Raw genomic sequence first — 23528 nt, forward strand, 5'->3', positions numbered from 1 at the left:
AGTACCACGTTTGATCTTACTGAGCTCTTCAGTATGGACCATTCTACTGCCAATGTTTGTCTATGGCGATTGCAAAGCTGTGATTTTATACACCTGTCAGCAACGGGTTTGGTTGAAATAGTCGAATCCTTTAATTTGAAGGCCACATACTTACATGTATCTGAAGAGAGGTGAGAGGACACCACAGTTATTCATTCATCACATCAAGCAACATCTGGTCTCCCATCCAGGTACTGATCAAATCACATCAAGCTTTATTTATACAGCACGTTTCGGACTGCAACGCAATGTGCTTTACAGGAAAAGACTCAAGAGTGACACAAACTGAACAACTAAGAAGCACCCTGAGGAAAAGCAAAGCTAAAATGTGTTTTGAGATCTCTTTTAAATATGTCCAGAGTTTCCATCCTGCTCATCTTCAGAGGCAGTGGGATGCAGGGAGGATGTTCTGTTGGAAAAAACTGCTTTTTCTAATACCTCTCTCTCTGTCTCTCTCTCTCTGTCTCTCTCTCTCCCCCCCCCTCTCTCGCTCTCTCTCTCTCTCTCTACCCCCTCCTCTCTCTCTCACTCCCCCCCTCTCTCTCTCTCTCTCGCTACCCCCACACTCTCTCTCTCTCTCTACCCCCCTCCTCTCTCTCTCACTCTACCCCCCTCTCTCTCTCTACCCCCACACTCTCTCTCTCTTCCCCCCTCTCTCTCTCTCTCTCTCTCTCTCTCTCTCTCTCTCTCTCACTCCACCCCCCTCTCTCTCTCTCTCACTCTACCCCCCTCTCTCTCTCTACCCCCTCCTCTCTCTCTCTCTACCCCCACACTCTCTGTCTCTCTCTCTACCCTCCTCTCTCTCTCTTCCAGTCGAGTTATTCTGCCCATATCAGTGGAAGAGGTGAGTTCTGTTTTAGTACTTGTGTGTGTGTGTCCTATAAAAAGCCTCTCTAACTTCACTGATTCATCTTTATACAAGAGGAAATGGGCGGGGTTAAACAAATCAAAGATTCCAGCATCCCAATGAGAAACACTCAATGCTGCAGGCACTCAAATGCTGCAGGCACTCTCTCTCTCTCTCTCTCTCTCTCTCTCTCTCTCTCTCTCTCTCTCTACCCCCTCCTCTCTCTCCCTCCAAGGGGCTTTATTGGCATGGGAAACATGTGTTAACATTGCCAAAGTTCTCTCTCTCTCTCTCTCTCTCTCTCTCTCTCTCTCTCTCTCTCTCTCTCTCTCTCTCTCTCTCCCCTCCTTTACTATTCCTGGGTCCTTTCATACAGCAGGGAATTCTGGGTAGAGAGGTCCAGCTAGCTATGGAGATGTCTCTCCCTATGTCTAGTGGTCCATTTCAGGTCACACACAAACACTTAGTCTGAGGGGAGTTCCTCCTTCCTGCTGAGGGGAGTTCCTCCTTCCTGCTGAGGGGAGTTCCTCCTTCCTGCTGAGGAGAGTTCCTCCTTCCAGCTGAGGGGAGGTCCTCCTTCCAGCTGAGGGGAGGTCCTCCTTCCAGCTGAGGGGAGTTCCTCCTTCCTGCTGAGGGGAGTTCCTCCTTGTGCTGCTGAGGGGAGTTCCTCCTTCCTGCTGAGGGGAGTTCCTCCTTCCTGCTGAGGGGAGTTCCTCCTTCCTGCTGAGGGGAGTTCCTCCTTGTGCTGCTGAGGGGAGTTCCTCCTTCCTGCTGAGGGGAGTTCCTCCTTCCTGCTGAGGGGAGGTCCTCCTTCCTGCTGAGGAGAGTTCCTCCTTCCTGCTGAGGGGAGTTCCTCATTGTGCTGCTGAGGAGAGGTCCTCCTTCCTGCTGAGGGGAGTTCCTCCTTCCTGCTGAGGGGAGTTGCTGCTGTGTGACGAAATCCTCCCCCCTTCAGTACCAGGTGGGTCAGCTGTACTCAGTACCAGGTGGGTCAGCTGTACTCAGTAGCAGGTGGGTCAGCTGTACTCAGTAGCAGGTGGGTCAGCTGTACTCAGTACCAGGTGGGTCAGCTGTACTCAGTACCAGGTGGGTCAGCTGTACTCAGTAGCAGAGGCCAGTCAGAACAATAACACAACATCCCCTCCCTTCAGTACCAGGTGGGTCAGCTGTACTCAGTAGCAGAGGCCAGTCAGAACAATAACACAACATCCCCTCCCTTCAGTACCAGGTGGGTCAGCTGTACTCAGTAGCCGAAGCCAGTAAGAACGAGACGGGAGGAGGAGAGGGAGTGGAGGTGTTGAAGAATGAACCGTACGAGAAGGACGGGGAGAAGGGACAGTACACACACAAGATATACCACCTGCAGAGGTACACACACACACACACACACACACACACACACACACACACACACACACACACACACACACACACACACACACACACACACACACACACACACGTTATCTTCTTCTTCTTGTGGGGATTAACATTTTAATTCCATTCTAACTCTAAACCTAACTCTTATACTAACCCCTAACCTTAATTTCATCCCTAACTCTAAACCTAACTCTAACTCTAAACCTAACCACTAACCCTAATTTCATCCCTAACCCTAAACCTAACCCCTAAGCTTTAAATAGCCTTGGTCCTCATGGGGATGTGGGAAATGTCCCCACGAGGGAGAATTCTGCTTGTTTTACTGTCGTTGTTGGTACTTTGGGGGATTTTAGCATTCAGAAAGTATTCAGACCCCTTGACTTTTTCCTCATTTTGTTACGTTACAGCCTGATTCTAAAGTGGATAACATAAAAAATTTTCCTCAACAATCTACAAACAATACCCCATAATGACAAAGCAAAAACAGTATTTTCTAAATATTTGCAAATTGATTAAAAATAAAAACTGAAGCATCCCATTTAGGTAAATCTTCAGACCCTCTATTTACCTTTTAGTACTTTATTGAAGCACCTTTGGCAGCGATTACAGCCTCGAGTCTTCTTGGGTATGACGCTACAAGCTTGGCACACCTGTATTTGGGGAGTTTCTCCCATTCTTCTCTGCAGATCCTCTCAAGCTCTGCCAGGTTGGATGGGGAGCGTTGCTGCACAGCTATTTTCAGGTCTCTCCAGAGATGTTCGATCGGGTTCAAGTCTGGTCTCTGGCAGGGCCACTGAAGGACATTCAGAGACTTGTCCTGAAGCCACTCCTGTGTTGTCTTGGCTGTGTGCTTAGGGTCGTTGTCCTGTTGGAAGATGAACCTTCACCCCAGTCTGAGTTCCTGAGTGCTCTAGAGCAGGTTTTCATCAAGGATCTCTCTGTACTTTGCTCTGTTCATCTTTCCCTCAATCCTGACTAGTCTCCCAGTCCCTGCCGCTGAAAAACATCCCCACAGTATGATGCTGCCACCACCATGCTTCACCATAGGGATGGTGCCAGGTTTCCTCCAGACGTGACGCTTGGCATTCAGGCCAAAGAGTTCAATCTTGATTTCATCAGACCAGAGAATCTTGTTTCTCATGGTAAGAGTTGTAGTGGATATTCAAATCAAAAGGAGAGGGACTGTAGATTATTCCAACAACAATTTTATTATAAGATTTGCAAAAATGGAGGAATCAAATAGCCCTCAGCCTAACGAACAGAGTTGGCTCTCCGCTTTTATAGAAGTCCAACCTTGTCTTCGTGGCAGTTTAGTAGATGTGTGGAAAAAGGGGCGGAACATAGTGAAGAAGGCGTTTGGTTTATCTGTGCAGATTGAGATCACACGAGGGCTGAACCTGCATTTTGTCACAGTTCACACTATAATGTGTTCCTTCGTGCAGATAGTAAAACCACAGGATGTCTCACCCGAACGGATCTCAGCTTTACGTCACAGGAAGACAAGTTTGTATCAGGTTAGAATAAAACACATTATAACAACAGACACAATTATTTAAGCGTTAAAACATGGGATATTTTATTTTTGTTTAACTAGGCATGTCAGTTAAGAACAAGTTCTTATTTACAATGATGGCCTACTGGGGAACAGTGGGTTAACTGCCTTGTTCAGGGGCAGAACGACAGATTTTTACCTTGTCAGCTCAGGATTCGATCTTGCAACCTTACGGTTACTGGCTCAGTGCTCTAACCACTAGGCTGAGCATGACTCATTTTGTAATTTTTCATGAGAGAGTCCTTTAGGTGCCTTTAGCTGAGGATTGGCTTCCGTCTGGCCACTCTACCATAAAGGCCTGATTGGTAGATTGCTGCAGAGATGGTTGTCCTTCTGGAAGGTTCTCCCATCTCCACAGAGGAACTCTAGAGCTCTGTCAGTGACCATTGGGTTCTTGGTCACCTCCCTGACCAAGGCCCTTCTCCCCTGATTGCTCAGTTTGGCCGGGCGACCAGCTCTAGGAAGAGTTGGTGGTTCCAAAGTTCCAGAGTTCCAGAGTTGGTGGTTCTCCCTCTTTCTCTCTCTCCGTCTCCCTCTGTCTCTCTCTCCGTCTCCCTCCGTCTCCATCTTTCTCTCCCTCCGTCTCCCTCTTTCTCTCGCTCCGTCTCCCTCTTTCTCTCGCTCCGTCTCCCTCTGTCTCTCTCTCCGTCTCCCTCTGTCTCCCTCTTTCTCTCTCCGTCTCCCTCTTTCTCTCTCTCCGTCTCCCTCTTTCTCTCGCTCCGTCTCCCTCTTTCTCTCGCTCCGTCTCCCTCTTTCTCTCGCTCCGTCTCCCTCCGTCTCTCTCTCCGTCTCCCTCTGTCTCCATCTTTCTCTCCCTTCGTCTCCCTCTGTCTCTCTCTCCGTCTCCCTCTGTCTCCATCTTTCTCTCCCTTCGTCTCCCTCTTTCTCTCGCTCCGTCTCCCTCTTTCTCTCGCTCCGTCTCCCTCTCTCTCCCTCTTTCTCTCCCTCCGTCTCCCTCTTTCTCTCGCTCCGTCTCCCTCTCTCTCCCTTCGTCTCCCTCTGTCTCTCTCTCCGTCTCCCTCTGTCTCCCTCTTTCTCTCCCTCTGTCTCCCTCTTTCTCTCCCTCCGTCTCCCTCTTTCTCTCTCTTCGTCTCCCTCTTTCTCTCTCTCCGTCTCCCTCTTTCTCTCCCTCTGTCTCCCTCTTTCTCTCCCTCCGTCTCCCTCTTTCTCTCCCTTCGTCTCCCTCTTTCTCTCTCTCCGTCTCCCTCTTTCTCTCCCTTCGTCTCCCTCTTTCTCTCGCTCCGTCTCCCTCTTTCTCTCGCTCCGTCTCCCTCTTTCTCTCGCTCCGTCTCCCTCTTTCTCTCGCTCCGTCTCCCTCTCTCTCCCTTCGTCTCCCTCTTTCTCTCTCTCCGTCTCCCTCTTTCTCTCGCTCCGTCTCCCTCTCTCTCCCTTCGTCTCCCTCTGTCTCCCTCTTTCTCTCTCCGTCTCCCTCTTTCTCTCCCTCCGTCTCCCTCTTTCTCTCTCTCCGTCTCCCTCTGTCTCTCTCTCCGTCTCCCTCCGTCTCCATCTTTCTCTCCCTCCGTCTCCCTCTCTCTCCCTCTGTCTCTCTCTCCGTCTCCCTCTGTCTCCCTCTTTCTCTCTCCGTCTCCCTCTTTCTCTCCCTCCGTCTCCCTCTTTCTCTCTCTCCGTCTCCCTCTGTCTCTCTCTCCGTCTCCCTCCGTCTCCCTCTTTCTCTCGCTCCGTCTCCCTCTTTCTCTCGCTCCGTCTCCCTCTTTCTCTCGCTCCGTCTCCCTCTCTCTCCCTTCGTCTCCCTCTTTCTCTCTCTCCGTCTCCCTTCGTCTCCCTCTGTCTCTCTCTCCGTCTCCCTCTGTCTCCCTCTTTCTCTCTCCGTCTCCCTCTTTCTCTCCCTCCGTCTCCCTCTTTCTCTCTCTCCGTCTCCCTCTGTCTCTCTCTCCGTCTCCCTCCGTCTCCATCTTTCTCTCCCTCCGTCTCCCTCTCTCTCCCTCTGTCTCTCTCTCCGTCTCCCTCTGTCTCCCTCTTTCTCTCTCCGTCTCCCTCTTTCTCTCCCTCCGTCTCCCTCTTTCTCTCTCTCCGTCTCCCTCTTTCTCTCCCTCCGTCTCCCTCTTTCTCTCTCTCCGTCTCCCTCTGTCTCTCTCTCCGTCTCCCTCCGTCTCCATCTTTCTCTCCCTCCGTCTCCCTCTCTCTCCCTCTGTCTCTCTCTCCGTCTCCCTCTGTCTCCCTCTCTCTCCCTTCGTCTCCCTCTTTCTCTCTCTCCGTCTCCCTTCGTCTCCCTCTGTCTCTCTCTCCGTCTCCCTCTGTCTCCCTCTTTCTCTCGCTCCGTCTCCCTCTTTCTCTCGCTCCGTCTCCCTCTTTCTCTCGCTCCGTCTCCCTCCGTCTCTCTCTCCGTCTCCCTCTGTCTCCATCTTTCTCTCCCTCCGTCTCCCTCTTTCTCTCGCTCCGTCTCCCTCTGTCTCTCTCTTCGTCTCCCTCTGTCTCCCTCTTTCTCTCCCTCCGTCTCCCTCTTTCTCTCGCTCCGTCTCCCTCTCTCTCCCTTCGTCTCCCTCTGTCTCTCTCTCCGTCTCCCTCTGTCTCCCTCTTTCTCTCGCTCCGTCTCCCTCTTTCTCTCGCTCCGTCTCCCTCTTTCTCTCGCTTCGTCTCCCTCTCTCTCCCTTCGTCTCCCTCTTTCTCTCTCTCCGTCTCCCTCCGTCTCCCTCTTTCTCTCGCTCCGTCTCCCTCTTTCTCTCGCTCCGTCTCCCTCTTTCTCTCGCTCCGTCTCCCTCTCTCTCCCTTCGTCTCCCTTCGTCTCCCTCTTTCTCTCTCTCCGTCTCCCTCCGTCTCCCTCTTTCTCTCTCTCCGTCTCCCTCCGTCTCCCTCTTTCTCTCGCTCCGTCTCCCTCTCTCTCCCTTCGTCTCCCTCTGTCTCTCTCTCCGTCTCCCTCTGTCTCCCTCTTTCTCTCTCCGTCTCCATCTTTCTCTCCCTCCGTCTCCCTCTTTCTCTCGCTCCGTCTCCCTCTTTCTCTCGCTCCGTCTCCCTCTCTCTCTCGCTCCGTCTCCCTCTTTCTCTCGCTCCGTCTCCCTCTCTCTCTCGCTCCGTCTCCCTCTTTCTCTCTCTCCGTCTCCCTCCGTCTCCCTCTTTCTCTCGCTCCGTCTCCCTCCGTCTCCCTCTTTCTCTCCCTCCGTCTCCCTCTTTCTCTCTCTCTGTCTCCCTCCGTCTCCCTCTCTCTCCCTCCGTCTCCCTCTTTCTCTCCCTCCGTCTCCCTCTTTCTCTCGCTCCGTCTCCCTCTTTCTCTCTCTCCGTCTCCCTCCGTCTCCCTCTTTCTCTCCCTCCGTCTCCCTCTTTCTCTCCCTCCGTCTCCCTCTTTCTCTCGCTCCGTCTCCCTCTTTCTCTCGCTCCGTCTCCCTCTCTCTCCCTTCGTCTCCCTCTTTCTCTCCCTCCGTCTCCCTCTTTCTCTCCCTCCGTCTCCCTCTCTCTCCCTCCGTCTCCCTCTTTCTCTCCCTCCGTCTCCCTCTTTCTCTCGCTCCGTCTCCCTCTCTCTCCCTTCGTCTCCCTCTTTCTCTCCCTCCGTCTCCATCTTTCTCTCCCTCTGTCTCCCTCTTTCTCTCTCCGTCTCCCTCTTTCTCTCTCTCTGTCTCCCTCCGTCTCCCTCTTTCTCTCGCTCCGTCTCCCTCTTTCTCTCGCTCCGTCTCCCTCTCTCTCCCTTCGTCTCCCTCTTTCTCTCTCTCCGTCTCCCTCCGTCTCCCTCTGTCTCTCCCTCCGTCTCCCTCTGTCTCTCTCTCCGTCTCCCTCTGTCTCCCTCTTTCTCTCTCCGTCTCCCTCTTTCTCTCTCTCCGTCTCCCTCCGTCTCCCTCTTTCTCTCGCTCCGTCTCCCTCTTTCTCTCTCTCCGTCTCCCTCCGTCTCCCTCTTTCTCTCGCTCCGTCTCCCTCCGTCTCCCTCTTTCTCTCCCTCCGTCTCCCTCTTTCTCTCCCTCCATCTCCCTCTCTCTCCCTCCGTCTCCCTCTTTCTCTCCCTCCGTCTCCCTCTTTCTCTCTCTCCGTCTCCCTCCGTCTCCCTCTTTCTCTCGCTCCGTCTCCCTCTTTCTCTCTCTCCGTCTCCCTCCGTCTCCCTCTTTCTCTCGCTCCGTCTCCCTCCGTCTCCCTCTTTCTCTCCCTCCGTCTCCCTCTTTCTCTCTCTCTGTCTCCCTCCGTCTCCCTCTCTCTCCCTCCGTCTCCCTCTTTCTCTCTCCGTCTCCCTCTTTCTCTCTCTCCGTCTCCCTCCGTCTCCCTCTTTCTCTCGCTCCGTCTCCCTCTTTCTCTCGCTCCGTCTCCCTCTCTCTCCCTTCGTCTCCCTCTTTCTCTCTCTCCGTCTCCCTCCGTCTCCCTCTGTCTCTCCCTCCGTCTCCCTCTGTCTTTCTCTCCGTCTCCCTCTGTCTCCCTCTTTCTCTCTCCGTCTCCCTCTTTCTCTCTCTCCGTCTCCCTCCGTCTCCCTCTTTCTCTCGCTCCGTCTCCCTCTTTCTCTCTCTCCGTCTCCCTCCGTCTCCCTCTTTCTCTCGCTCCGTCTCCCTCCGTCTCCCTCTTTCTCTCCCTCCGTCTCCCTCTTTCTCTCCCTCCGTCTCCCTCTCTCTCCCTCCGTCTCCCTCTTTCTCTCCCTCCGTCTCCCTCTTTCTCTCTCTCCGTCTCCCTCCGTCTCCCTCTTTCTCTCGCTCCGTCTCCCTCTTTCTCTCTCTCCGTCTCCCTCCGTCTCCCTCTTTCTCTCGCTCCGTCTCCCTCCGTCTCCCTCTTTCTCTCCCTCCGTCTCCCTCTTTCTCTCTCTCTGTCTCCCTCCGTCTCCCTCTCTCTCCCTCCGTCTCCCTCTCTCTCCCTCCGTCTCCCTCTTTCTCTCCCTCTTTCTCTCCCTCTTTCTCTCACTCTTTCTCTCTCTGTCTCCCTCTTTCTCTCCCTCCTACAGTAAAGTTCCATCGTTCGTCAGAATTCTAGCTCCAGCATCGGCCCTCAACATCCATGAGAAGGCCTGGAATGCCTACCCCTACTGTCGTACAGGTACACACACACACACACACACACACACACACACACACACACACACACACACACACACACACACACACACACACACACACACACACACACACACAGGCATACCCCTACTGTCGTACAGGTAACACACACACACACACACACACACACACACACACACACACACACACACACACACACACACACACACACACACATACCCCTACTGTCGTACAAGTAGCACACACACACACACACACACACACAGGCATACCCCTACTGTCGTACAGGTAGTACACACACACTCACACTCTCACACACACACACACACACACACACACACACACACACACACACACACACACAGGTATACCCCTACTGTCGTACAGGTAACACACACACAGGCATACCCCTATTTGGTCTAAATATTTCATTACATTAATATGACTAAATGTTCATTAAATTAATATGACCTAAATATTTCATTACATTACTGGATCTAACAAACATTTTTTGTTCATACAGATGCTGGGAGTTTAGAACTCTATTCAAGGGCTTTATTGGCATAAGAAACATATGTGTTTACATTGCCAAAGCAATTGAAATAGATGGTAAACAAAAGTAAATTAACAATAAATGAACAGTAAACATTTAACATACAGAAGTTCCAAAACAATAAAAACATTTCAAATGTCATATTATGTCTATATACAGTGTCGTAACAATGTGCAAATAGTTAAAGTACAAAAATGGAAAATAAACATGAATATGGGTTTTATTTACAATGGCGTTTGTTCTTCACTGGTTGACCTTTTCTTGGAGGTTGGCAGGAGGTTAGGAAGTGCAGCTCAGTTTCCACCTCATTTTGTGGGTAGTGTGCACATAGCCTGTCTTCTCTTGAGAGCCAGGTCTGCCTACGGCAGCCTTTCTCAATAGCAAGGCTATGCTCACTGAGTCTGTACATAGTCAAAGCTTTCCTTAAGTTTGGGTCAGTCACAGTGGTAAGGTATTCTGCCACTGTGTACTCTCTGTTTAGGTCCAAATAGCATTCTAGTTTGCTCTGTTTTTTTGTGAATTCTTTTCAATGTGTCAAGTAATTATCTTTTTGTTTTCTCATGATTTGTTTGGGTCTAATTGTGTTGCTGTCCTGGGGCTCTGTGGGGTCTGTTTGTGAACAGAGCCCCAGTACCAGCTTGCTTAGCTCTTCTCCAAGTTCATCTCTCTGTAGGTGATGGCTCTGTGGGGTCTGTCTGTGAACAGAGCCCCAGGACCAGCTTGCTTAGGGGACTCTTCTCCAGGTTCACCTCTCTGTAGGTGATGGCTCTGTGGGGTCTGTCTGTGAACAGAGCCCCAGGACCAGCTTGCTTAGGGGACTCTTCTCCAGGTTCATCTCTCTGTAGGTGATGGCTCTGTGGGGTCTGTTTGTGAACTGAGCCCCAGGACCAGCTTGCTTAGGGGACTCTTCTCCAGGTTCATCTCTCTGTAGGTGATGGCTCTGTGGGGTCTGTCTGTGAACAGAGCCCCAGGACCAGCTTGCTTAGGGGACTCTTCTCCAGGTTCACCTCTCTGTAGGTGATGGCTCTGTGGGGTCTGTTTGTGAACAGAGCCCCAGGACCAGCTTGCTTAGGGGACTCTTCTCCAGGTTCACCTCTCTGTAGGTGATGGCTCTGTGGGGTCTGTCTGTGAACAGAGCCACAGGACCAGCTTGCTTAAGGGACTCTTCTCCAGGTTCACCTCTCTGTAGGTGATGACTCTGTGGGGTCTGTTTGTGTTTGTGAACAGAGCCCCAGGACCAGCTTGCTTAGGGGACTCTTCTCCAGGTTCACCTCTCTGTAGGTGATGGCTCTGTGGGGTCTGTTTGTGAACAGAGCCCCAGTACCAGCTTGCTTAGCTCTTCTCCATGTTCACCTCTCTGTAGGTGATGGCTCTGTGGGGTCTGTTTGTGAACTGAGCCCCAGGACCAGCTTGCTTAGGGGACTCTTCTCCAGGTTCATCTCTCTGTAGGTGATGGCTCTGTGGGGTCTGTCTGTGAACAGAGCCCCAGGACCAGCTTGCTTAGGGGACTCTTCTCCAGGTTCACCTCTCTGTAGGTGATGGCTCTGTGGGGTCTGTTTGTGAACAGAGCCCCAGGACCAGCTTGCTTAGGGGACTCTTCTCCAGGTTCACCTCTCTGTAGGTGATGGCTCTGTGGGGTCTGTCTGTGAACAGAGCCACAGGACCAGCTTGCTTAAGGGACTCTTCTCCAGGTTCACCTCTCTGTAGGTGATGACTCTGTGGGGTCTGTTTGTGTTTGTGAACAGAGCCCCAGGACCAGCTTGCTTAGGGGACTCTTCTCCAGGTTCACCTCTCTGTAGGTGATGGCTCTGTGGGGTCTGTTTGTGAACAGAGCCCCAGTACCAGCTTGCTTAGCTCTTCTCCATGTTCACCTCTCTGTAGGTGATGGCTCTGTGGGGTCTGTTTGTGAACAGAGCCCCAGGACCAGCTTGCTTAGGGGACTCTTCTCCATGTTCACCTCTCTGTAGGTGATGGCTCTGTGGGGTCTGTCTGTGAACTGAGCCCCAGGACCAGCTTGCTTAGGGGACTCTTCTCCAGGTTCACCTCTCTGTAGGTGATGGCTCTGTGGGGTCTGTTTGTGAACAGAGCCCCAGTACCAGCTTGCTTAGCTCTTCTCCATGTTCACCTCTCTGTAGGTGATGGCTCTGTGGGGTCTGTCTGTGAACTGAGCCCCAGGACCAGCTTGCTTAGGGGACTCTTCTCCAGGTTCATCTCTCTGTAGGTGATGGCTCTGTGGGGTCTGTTTGTGAACAGAGCCCCAGGACCAGCTTGCTTAGGGGACTCTTCTCCAGGTTCACCTCTCTGTAGGTGATGGCTCTGTGGGGTCTGTTTGTGAACAGAGCCCCAGTACCAGCTTGCTTAGCTCTTCTCCATGTTCACCTCTCTGTAGGTGATGGCTCTGTGGGGTCTGTCTGTGAACTGAGCCCCAGGACCAGCTTGCTTAGGGGACTCTTCTCCAGGTTCATCTCTCTGTAGGTGATGGCTCTGTGGGGTCTGTTTGTGAACTGAGCCCCAGGACCAGCTTGCTTAGGGGACTCTTCTCCAGGTTCATCTCTCTGTAGGTGATGTCTCTGTGGGGTCTGTCTGTGAACTGAGCCCCAGGACCAGCTTGCTTAGGGGACTCTTCTCCAGGTTCATCTCTCTGTAGGTGATGGCTCTGTGGGGTCTGTCTGTGAACTGAGCCCCAGGACCAGCTTGCTTAGCGGACTCTTCTCCAGGTTCACCTCTCTGTAGGTGATGACTCTGTGGGGTCTGTTTGTGTTTGTGAACAGAGCCCCAGGACCAGCTTGCTTAGGGGACTCTTCTCCAGGTTCACCTCTCTGTAGGTGATGGCTCTGTGGGGTCTGTTTGTGAACAGAGCCCCAGTACCAGCTTGCTTAGCTCTTCTCCATGTTCACCTCTCTGTAGGTGATGGCTCTGTGGGGTCTGTTTGTGAACAGAGCCCCAGGACCAGCTTGCTTAGGGGACTCTTCTCCATGTTCACCTCTCTGTAGGTGATGGCTCTGTGGGGTCTGTCTGTGAACTGAGCCCCAGGACCAGCTTGCTTAGGGGACTCTTCTCCAGGTTCACCTCTCTGTAGGTGATGGCTCTGTGGGGTCTGTTTGTGAACAGAGCCCCAGTACCAGCTTGCTTAGCTCTTCTCCATGTTCACCTCTCTGTAGGTGATGGCTCTGTGGGGTCTGTCTGTGAACTGAGCCCCAGGACCAGCTTGCTTAGGGGACTCTTCTCCAGGTTCATCTCTCTGTAGGTGATGGCTCTGTGGGGTCTGTTTGTGAACAGAGCCCCAGGACCAGCTTGCTTAGGGGACTCTTCTCCAGGTTCACCTCTCTGTAGGTGATGGCTCTGTGGGGTCTGTTTGTGAACAGAGCCCCAGTACCAGCTTGCTTAGCTCTTCTCCATGTTCACCTCTCTGTAGGTGATGGCTCTGTGGGGTCTGTCTGTGAACTGAGCCCCAGGACCAGCTTGCTTAGGGGACTCTTCTCCAGGTTCATCTCTCTGTAGGTGATGGCTCTGTGGGGTCTGTTTGTGAACTGAGCCCCAGGACCAGCTTGCTTAGGGGACTCTTCTCCAGGTTCATCTCTCTGTAGGTGATGGCTCTGTGGGGTCTGTCTGTGAACTGAGCCCCAGGACCAGCTTGCTTAGGGGACTCTTCTCCAGGTTCATCTCTCTGTAGGTGATGGCTCTGTGGGGTCTGTTTGTGAACAGAGCCCCAGGACCAGCTTGCTTAGTGGACTCTTCTCCAGGTTCATCTCTCTGTAGGTGATGGCTCTGTGGGGTCTGTCTGTGAACTGAGCCCCAGGACCAGCTTGCTTAGGGGACTCTTCTCCAGGTTCACCTCTCTGTAGGTGATGGCTCTGTGGGGTCTGTTTGTGAACAGAGCCCCAGTACCAGCTTGCTTAGCTCTTCTCCATGTTCACCTCTCTGTAGGTGATGGCTCTGTGGGGTCTGTTTGTGAACAGAGCCCCAGGACCAGCTTGCTTAGGGGACTCTTCTCCAGGTTCATCTCTCTGTAGGTGATGGCTCTGTGGGGTCTGTTTGTGAACAGAGCCCCAGGACCAGCTTGCTTAGGGGACTCTTCTCCAGGTTCATCTCTCTGTAGGTGATGGCTCTGTGGGGTCTGTCTGTGAACAGAGCCCCAGGACCAGCTTGCTTAGGGGACTCTTCTCCAGGTTCATCTCTCTGTAGGTGATGGCTTTGTTATGGAAGGTTTGGGAATCGCTTTCTTTTTGGTGGTTGTAGAATTTAATGTCTCTTTTCTGGATGTTGATCATCTCTCTCTCTATATATATATGTTTCTCTGTCCTCTGTTCTCTCTGTTCTCTCTCTCTCTATCTCTCTGTCCTCTCTCGCTCTCTCTGTTCTCTCTCTATCCTCCCTATCGCTCTTTCTGGCCCTCTCTCTCTCTCTTTCTGCCCCCTCTCTCTCTATCTCTCTTTCTGCCCCCCCCCCCCTCTCTCTCTCTCTCTAACCTCTCTCTCTGCCCTCTCTTTTCCATCTCTCCTGCTTCGGCCCTTCTCTGCCTTTGGCCCTGCAGTTATCACCGTAAGTACACCTTACACCTTAGCCACACACACACACACACACACACACACACACACACACACACACACACACACACACACACACACACACACACACACACACACACACACACACACACACACACACACACACACACACACAGTAAAGCAGCATCAGACAGACAGACAGACAGACAGACAGACAGACAGACAGACAGACAGACAGACAGACAGACAGACAGACAGACAGACAGACAGACAGACAGACAGACAGACAGACAGACAGACAGACAGACAGACAGACAGACAGACAGACAGACAGACAGACAGACAGACAGACTGTAAAGCAGCATAATATTTCTTCATTTATTTTTTATTTAACCAGGTAGGCCAGTTGAGGACAAGTTCTCATTTACAACTGCGACCTGGCCAAGATAAAGCAAAGCAGTGCGACACAAACAACAACACAGATTTACACATGGAATAAACAAACATACATTTAACAAGACAATAGAAAAAAGTATATATTCAGTGTGTGCAAATGAGGTAAGATAAGGGAGGTAAGCCGAAATAAACAATTTAGCAATATAACACTGGAGTGATAGATGTGCAGAAGATGAATGTGCTAGTAGAGATACTGGGGTGCAAAAGAGCAAAAATAAATAACAATATGGGGATGAGGTAGGTAGTTGGATGGGCTATTTACAGATGGGCTGTGTACAGGTGCAATGATCGGTAAGCTGCTCTGACAGCTGATGCTTAAAGTTAGAGAGGGAGATATATGTCTCCAGCTTCAGTGATTTTTGCAGTTCATTCCAGTCATTGGCAGCAAAGAACTTGAAGGAAAGGCGGCCAAAGGAGGAATTGGCTTTGGGGGTGACCAGTGAGATATACCTGCTGGAGCGCGTGCTACGAGTGGGTTTTGTTATGGTGACCAGTGAGCTGAGATAAGGTGGGGCTTTACCTAGCAGGGTCTTATAGATGACCTGGAGCCAGTGGGTTTGGCGACGAATATGAAGCGAGGGCCAGCCAACGAGAGCATACAGGTTGCAGTGGTGGGTAGTATATGGGGCTTTGGTGACAAAACGGATGGCACTGTGATAGAATTTGCTGAGTAGAGTGTTGGAAGCTATTTTGTAAATGACATCGCTGAAGTCAAGGATCGGTAGGATAGACAGTTTTACGAGGGTATGTTTGGCAGCATGAGTGAAGGAGGCTTTGTTGCGAAATAGGAAGCCGATTCTAGATTTAATTCTGGATTGCAGATGCTTAATGTGAGCCTGGAAGGAGAGTTTACAGTCTAACCAGACACCTAGGTATTTGTAGTTGTCCACATATTCTAAGTTAGAACCGTCCAGAGTAGTGATGCTAGTCGGGCGAGCAGGTGCGGGCAGCGATCAGTTGAAGAGCATGCATTTAGTTTTACTAGCATTTAAGAGCAGTTGGAGGCCACGGAAGGAGTGTTGTATGGCATTGAAGCTCGTTTGGAGGTTTTTTAACACAGTGTCCAATGAAGGACCAGATGTATACAGAATGGTGTCGTCTGCGTAGAGGTGGATCAGAGAATCACCAGCTGCAAGAGTGACATCATTGATATATACAGAAAAAAGAGTCGGCCAGAGAATTGAACCCTGTGGCATTCCCATAGAGACTGCCAGAGGTCCGGACAACAGGCCCTCCGATTTGACACACTGAATTCTGTCTGAGAAGTAGTTGGTGAACCAGGCGAGGCAATCATTTGAGAAACCGAGGCTATTGAGTCTGCCGATAAGAATGCGGTGATTGACAGAGTCGAAAGCCTTGGCCAGGTCGATGAAGACGGCTGCACAGTACTGTATTTTATCGATGGCGGTTATGATATTGTTTAGGACCTTGAGGCTGGCTGAGGTGCACCCATGAACAGCTCAGAAACCAGATTGCATAGCGGAGAAGGTACGGTGGGATTCGAAATGGTCAGTGATCTGTTTGTTATCTTGGCTTTCGAAGACTTTAGAAATGCAGGGTAGGATAGATATAGGTCTGTAACAGTTTGGGTCTAGAGTGTCTCCCCCTTTGAAGAGGGGGATGACCACGCCAGCTTTCCAATCATTAGGGATTTCAGATGATACGAAAGAGAGGTTGAATAGGCTAGTAATATGGGTTGCAACAATCATTTTAGAAAGAGAGGGTGCAGATTGTCTAGCCCAGCTGATTTGTCGGGATCCAGATTTTGCAGCTCTTTCAGAACATCTCCTATCTGGATTTAGGTGAAGGAGAAGCGGGGGAGGCTTGGGTAAGTTGCTGTGGTGGGTGCAGAGCTGTTGGCGTAGCAAAATGCTTATTGATATTTTCGATTATCGTAGATTTATCGGTGGTGTTTCCTAGCCTCAGTGCAGTGGGCAGCTGAGAGGAGGTGCTCTTATTCTCCATGGACTTTACAGTGTCCCAAAACGTTTTGGAATTTGTGCTACAGGATGCAAATTTCTGTTTGAAAAAGCTAGCCTTAGCTTTCCTAACTGACTGTGTATATTGGTGTTTAAAATGATTTTTGAATGACTACCCACACATTCAGTGAATTTCAAACACTTTTTATATATCAAGACACCCAGTCACTACAAAGATACAGGCATCCTTCCTAACTCAGTTACCGGAGAGGAAGGAAACCGCTCAGGGATTTCACCAGGAGTCCAATGGTAACTTTAAGACAGTTAAAGAGTTTAATGGTTGTGATAGAAAACAGGGGATGGTTCAACAACATTGTAGTTACAATGATCAATAACCATTTTGACAGAGCTTGAAGAATTTTGAAAATAATAATTGGCAAATATTGCACCCACCAGGTGCGGAAAGCTCTTAGAGACTTACCCAGAAAGACTCACAGCTGTAATCGCTGCTTCTTCAAAGTATTGACAAATACTGATGTATTTATTATGGATCCCCATTAGTTCCTGCCAAGGCAGCAGTTACTCTTCCTGGGGTTTATTATGGATCCCCATTAGTTCCTGCCAAGGCAGCAGCTACTCTTCCTGGGGTTTATTATGGGCCCCCATTAGTTCCTGCCAAGGCAGCAGTTACTCTTCCTGGGGTCCAGCAACATTAAGGCAGTTTATACCATTTTAAAAACATTACAATACATTCACAGATTTCACAACACACTGTGTGCCCTCAAGCCCCTACTCCACCACTACCACATATCTACAGTACAAAATCCATGTGTATGTGTTATTATAGTGCGTATGTTATCATGTGTGTGTATGCATTTGTCTGTGCCTATGTTTGTGTTGCTTCACAGTCCCCCGTGTTCCATAAGGTGTATTTTTACCTGCTTTTTAAATCTGATTCTACTGCTGGCATCAGTTCCCTGATGTGGAATAGAGTTCCATGTAGTCATGGCTCTATGTAGTACTGTGTACCTCCCATAGTCTGTTCTGGACTTGGGGACTGTGAAAAGACCTCTGGTGGCATGTCTTGTGGGGTATGCATGGGTGTCTGAGCTGTGTGCCAGTAGTTTAGACAGACAGCTCGGTGCATTCAACACCGATAAAATAAAAGTAGTGAGGTAGTCAATCTCTCCTCCACTTTGAGCCAGGAGAGATTGACATGCATATTATTAATATTATCTCTCTGTGTACATCCAAGGGCTGCCCTGTTCTGAGACAATTGCAAAATTCCTAAGTCCCTTTTTGTGGCACCTGACCACACGACTGAACAGTAGTCCAGGTGCGACAAAACTAGGGCCTGTAGGACCTACCTTGTTGACAGTGCTGTTAAGAAGGCAGAGCAGCGCTTTGTTATAGACAGACTTCTCCCCATCTTAGCTACTGTTGTATCAATATGTTTTGACCATGACAGTTTACAATCCAGGGTTACTCCAAGTAGTTTAGTCACCTCAACTTGGATGACTTCTGGCGCCAACAGAGATGACCGCCTCGCTTCGCGTTCCTAGGAAACTATGCAGTATTTCGTTTTTTTAATGTATTATTTCTTACAATGTTACCCCAGGTAATCTTAGGTTTTATTACATACAGTCAGGAGGAACTATTGGATATAAGAGCAACGTCAACTCACCAACATTACGACCAGGAATACGACTTTCCCGAAGAGGATCCTCTGTTTGGCCTACCTACCACCCAGGACAATGGATCGGATCCCAGCAGGCGACCCAAAACAACGGCGCCGTAGAAGGAGCAGATGGAGCGGTCTTCTGGTCAGGCTCCGTAGACGGGCACATCGCGCACCGCTCCCGAGCATACTACTCGTCAATGTCCAGTCTCTTGACAACAAGGTAGATGAAATTCGAGCAAGGGTTGCCTTCCAGAGAGACATCAGAGACTGTAACGTTCTTTGTTTCACGGAAACATGGCTCACTCAGGGTACGTCATCAGAGTCGGTACAGCCACCTGGTTTCTTCACGCATCGCACCGACAGAATCAAGCATCTCTGGTAAGAAGAAGGGTGGGGGTGTATGCCTTATGATTAACGAGACGTGGTGTGATCATAACAACATACAGGAACTCAAGTCCTTTTGTTCACCTCACCTAGAATTCCTCACAATAAAATGCCGACCGCGTTATCTGCCAAGAGAATTCTCTTTCATCATAATCACAGTCGTGTATATTCCCCCCTAAGCAGACACCTCGACGGCCCTGAAAGAACTTAATTTGACTCTATGTAATCTGGAAACCACATATCCTGAGTCTACCGGGCTGGCAAAACCCTGGATCATTGTTATTCTAACTTCCGCGACGCATATAAGGCCCTCCCCTGCCCTCCTTTCGGAAAAGCTGACCACGACTCCATTTTGTTGCTCCCAGCCTATAGACAGAGACTAAAATAGGAAGCACCCATGCATAGGTCTGTTCAACGCTGGTCCGACCAATCGGATTCCACGCTTCAAGATTGCTTCGATCACGTGGACTGGGATATGTTCCGGATAGCGTCGGACAACAACATTGATGTATACGCTGATTCGGTGAGCGAGTTTATTAGCAAGTGCATCGGTGATGCTGTACCCACGGTGACTATTAAAACCTTCCCCAACCAGAAACCGTGGATTGATGGCAGTATTCGAGCAAAACTGAAAGCGCAAACCACACCTTTTAATCAGGGCAAGGTGACCGGAAACATGTCCGAATACAAACAGTGTAGCTATTCCCTCTGCAAGGCAATCAAACAAGCTAAGCATCAGTACAGAGACAAAGTGGAGTCACAATTCAACAGCTCAGACACGAGACGTATGTGGCATGGTCTACAGTCAATCGGATTACAAAAATAAAACCAGCTCCGTCACGGACACCGTTGTCTTGCTCCCAGACCAACTAAACAACTTCTTTGCTCGCTTTGAGGACAATTCAGTGCCACTGACACGGCCAGCTCCCAAAACCTGCGGGCTCTCCTTCACTGCAGCCAACGTGAGTAAAACATTTAAACGTGTTAACCCTCGCAAGGCTGCAGGCCCAGACGGCATCCCCGGCCGCGTCCTCAGAACATGCGCGGACCAGCTTGCTGGTGTTTACGGACATATTTAATCAATCCTTATCCCAGTCTGCTGTTCCCACATGGTTCAAGAGAGCCACCATTGTTCCTGTTCCCAAGAAAAGCTAAGGTAACTGAGCTAAATGACTACCGCCCTGTAGCACTCACTTCCGTCATCATGAAGTGCTTTGAGAGACTAGTCAAGGACCATATCACCTCCACCCTACCTGGACACCCTAGACCCACTCCAATTTGCTTACCGCCCCAATAGGTCCACAGAACACGCAATCGCAATCACACTGCACACTGCACACTGCCCTAACCCATCTGGACAAGAAGAATACCTATGTAAGAATGCTGTTCATTGATTACAGCTCAGCATTACAGCTCAGCATTTAACACCATAGTACCCTCCAAACTCGTCATTAAGCTCGAGACCCTTGGTCTCGACCCCACCCTGTGCAACTGGGTCCTGGACTTCCTGACGGGCCGCCCCCAGGTGGTGAGGGTAGGTAACAACATCTCCACCCCGCTGATCCTCAACACTGGGGCCCCACAAGGGTGCATTCTCAGCCCTCTTCTGTACTCCCTGTTCACCCTCGACTGCGTGGCCATGCATGCCTCCAACTCAATCATCAAGTTTGCAGACGACACTACAGTGGTAGGCTTGATTACCAACAACGACGAGACGGCCTACAGGGAGGAGGTGAGGGCCCTCGGAGTGTGGTGTCAGGAAAATAACCTCATACTCAATGTCAACAAAACAAAGGAGATGATCGTGGACTTCAGGAAACAGCAGAGGGAGCAGCCCCCGATCCACATTGACGGAACAGTATTGGAGAAGGTGGAAAGTTTTAAGTTCCTCGGCGAACACATCACGGACAAACTGAAATGGTCCACCCACACAGACACCATGGTGAAGAAGGCGCAGCGGCGCCTTTTCAACCTCAGGAGGTTGAAGAAATTTGGCTTGTCAAAAAAAACTGTTATAGATGCACAATTGAGAGCATTCTGTCTGGCTGTATCACTGCCTGGTACAGTAACTGCACCGCCCTCAACCGCAAGGCTCTCCAGAAGGTGGTGTGGTCTGCACAACGCATCACCGGGGGCAAACTACCTGCCCTCCAGGACACCTACACCACCCGATGTCACAGGAAGGCCAAAAAGATCATCAAGGACAACAACCACCCGAGCCACTGCCTGTTTACCCCGCTATCATCCAGAAGGTGAGGTCAGTACAGGTGCATCAAAGCGGGGACCGAGAGACTGAAAAACAGCTTCTATCTCAAGGCCATCAGACTGTTAAACAGCCATCACTAACATTGAGTGGCTGCTGCCATCATACTGACTCAAATCTCTAGCCACTTTAATAATGGAAAAATTGATGTAATAAATGTATCACTAGCCACTTTAAACAATGCCACTTTATATTATATAATGTTTACTTACCCTACATTACTCATCTCATATGTATATACTGTACTCTATTCCATCTACTGCATCACGCCTATGCCGCATAGCCATCGCTCATCCATATATTTATATGTACATATTCTTATTCATTCCTTTACACTTGTGTGTTTAAGGTAGTTGTTGTGAAATTGTTAGATTAGATTACTTGTTAGATATTACTGCGCGGTCGGAACTAGAAGCACAAGCATTTTGCTACACTCGCATTAACACCTGCTAACCATGTGTATGTGACAAATATAATTTGATTTGATTTGACTTGCTCAATTTCCAATTTTTTTTTATTACAAGATTTAGTTGAGGTTTAGGGTTTAGTGAGTGATTTGTCCCAAATACGATGCTTTTAGTTTAAGAAATATTTAGGACTAACTTATTCCTTGCCACCCATTCTGAAACTAACTGCAGCTCTTTGTTAAGTGTTCCAGTCATTTCAGTCGCTGTAGTAGCTGACATGTATAGTGTTGAGTCATCCGCGTACATAGACACACTGGCTTTACTCAAAGTGGCATGTCATTAGTAAAGATTTAATAAAGTAATTGGTCTAGACAGCTGCCCTGGGGAATTCCTCATTCTACCTTGGATTATGTTGGAGAGGCTTCCATTAAAGAACACCCTCTGTGTTCTGTTAGACAGGTAACTCTATCCACATTATAGCAGGTGGTGTAAAGCCATAACATAAGTTTTTCCAGCAGCAGACTATGATCGAAAAAACTGTTGAGAAGCCTTTTTTTCCTAGACTTGGCACTCCGGTACCGCTTGCCATGCGGCAGTAGAGGGTGGCTGGGGTCTTTGACAATTTTTAGGGCCTTCCTCTGACACCGCCTGGTGTAGAGGTCCTGGATGGCAGGCAGCTTAGCCCCAGTGATGTAACCAGTCAGGATGCTCTTGATGGTGCAGCTGTAGAACCTTTTGAGGATCTGAGAACCCATGCCAAATCTTTTCAGGCTCCTGAGGGGGAATAGGTTTTGTCGTGCCCTCTTCACGACTGGCTTGGTGTGTTTGGACCATTCTAGTTTGTTGGTGAAGTGGACACCAAGGAACTTGAAGCTCTCAACCTGCTCCACTGCAGCCCCGTCGATGAGAATGAGAATGGCGTGCTCGGGCCTCTTTTCTCTGACCTCCTCCCTATAGGCTGTCTCGTCATTGTCGGTGATCAGGCCTACCACTGTTGTGTCATCGGCAAACTTAATGATGGTGTTGGAGTCGTGCCTGGCCGTGTAGTCATGAGTGAACAGGGAGTACAGGAGGGGACTGAGCACGCACCCGAGGGGCCCCCGTGTTGAGGATCAACGTGGCGGATATGTTGTTACCTACCCTCACCACCTGGGGGCGGCCCGTCTGGAAGTCCAGGATCCAGTTGCAGAGGAATTTGTTTAGTCCCAGGGTCCTTAGCTTATTGATGAGCTTCGAGGGCATAGTCCTAAGAACGCTGTCGGCGCCATTACCAATCCAAGTAGATATAACAGATTTCAGTAATTTTCTTAATAGGTGCATGCTTATTAGCAACTGGAATTTGCCATTTCATAAATGTATCATGTGCAGGGTCTGTTTCTATCATACCCCCCCAAAAATGCAATTCTCCCCTGTTATTGTAATGGTGAGAGGTTAGCATGTCTTGGGGGTATGATATAAAATGCTAACCTGCCCTGTTATTGTAATGGTGAGAGGTTAGCATGTCTTGGGGGTATGATATAAAATGCTAACCTCCCCTGTTATTGTAATGGTGAGAGGTTAGCATGTCTTGGGGGTATGATATAAAATGCTAACCTCCCCTGTTATTGTAATGGTGAGAGGTTAGCATGTCTTGGGGGTATGATATAAAATGCTAACCTCCCCTGTTATTGTAATGGTGAGAGGTTAGCATGTCTTGGGGTATGCTATAAAATGCTAACCTCCCCTGTTATTGTAATGGTGAGAGGTTAGCATGTCTTGGGGGTATGATGTTTGTCCGTCTAACTTTCTCACTCATCATTATTCATGATTGATCCAGGATGGTTATTGCTCTCTCTCTCTCCTGTAGAATGAGTTCATGAAAGATAACTTCCTGATCAAGATTGAGACGTGGCACAAACCTGATCTAGGACAGCAGGAAAACGTGAGTGTGTGTGCGTGTGTGTGTGCGTGTGGTTCTGTGGCTGCGTGTGTGTGTAGTTCTTGCCTGCGTATTACTGTAACCTTTGTGTGTGTGTGTGTGTGTGTGTGTGTGTGTGTGTGTGTGTGTGTGTGTGTGTGTGTGTGTGTGTGTGTGTGTGTGTGTGTGTGTGTGTGTGTGTGCGCGTATAACTGTACTCTGTTGATACCTGTCCAGGTCCATGGTCTGGATGCAGACACCTGGAAGAAGGTGGATGTTGTTCAGATCGATATCGCAGACCGCAGCCAGGTGGATACCAAGGTAAACAGTCTCACACACAGACCGCAGCCAGGTGGATACCAAGGTAAACAGTCTCACAGACCGCAGCCAGGTAGATACCAAGGTAAACAGTCTCACACACACACCTCAGCCAGGTGGATACCAAGGTAAACAGTCTCACACACACCGCAGCCAGGTGGATACCAAGGTAAACAGTCTCACACAGACTGCAGCCAGGTGGATACCAAGGTAAACAGTCTCACACAGACTGCAGCCAGGTGGATACCAAGGTAAACAGTCTCACACAGACTGCAGCCAGGTGGATACCAAGGTAAACAGTCTCACACACAGACCGCAGCCAGGTGGATACCAAGGTAAACAGTCTCACACACAGACCACAGCCAGGTGGATACCAAGGTAAACAGTCTC

The 23528-nt window shown here is 49.9% G+C and overlaps 1 pseudogene; it reads left to right on the top strand.

The window, feature by feature from the left end:
* LOC115155044 (phosphatidylinositol transfer protein alpha isoform-like) overlaps positions 1-23528 on the top strand; it is a 49607-nt pseudogene that overhangs the window by 5123 nt on the left and 20956 nt on the right.

This window comes from Salmo trutta, chromosome 19 (assembly GCF_901001165.1).
Source record: "Salmo trutta chromosome 19, fSalTru1.1, whole genome shotgun sequence".
In the NCBI taxonomy this organism is placed as follows: domain Eukaryota; kingdom Metazoa; phylum Chordata; class Actinopteri; order Salmoniformes; family Salmonidae; genus Salmo; species Salmo trutta.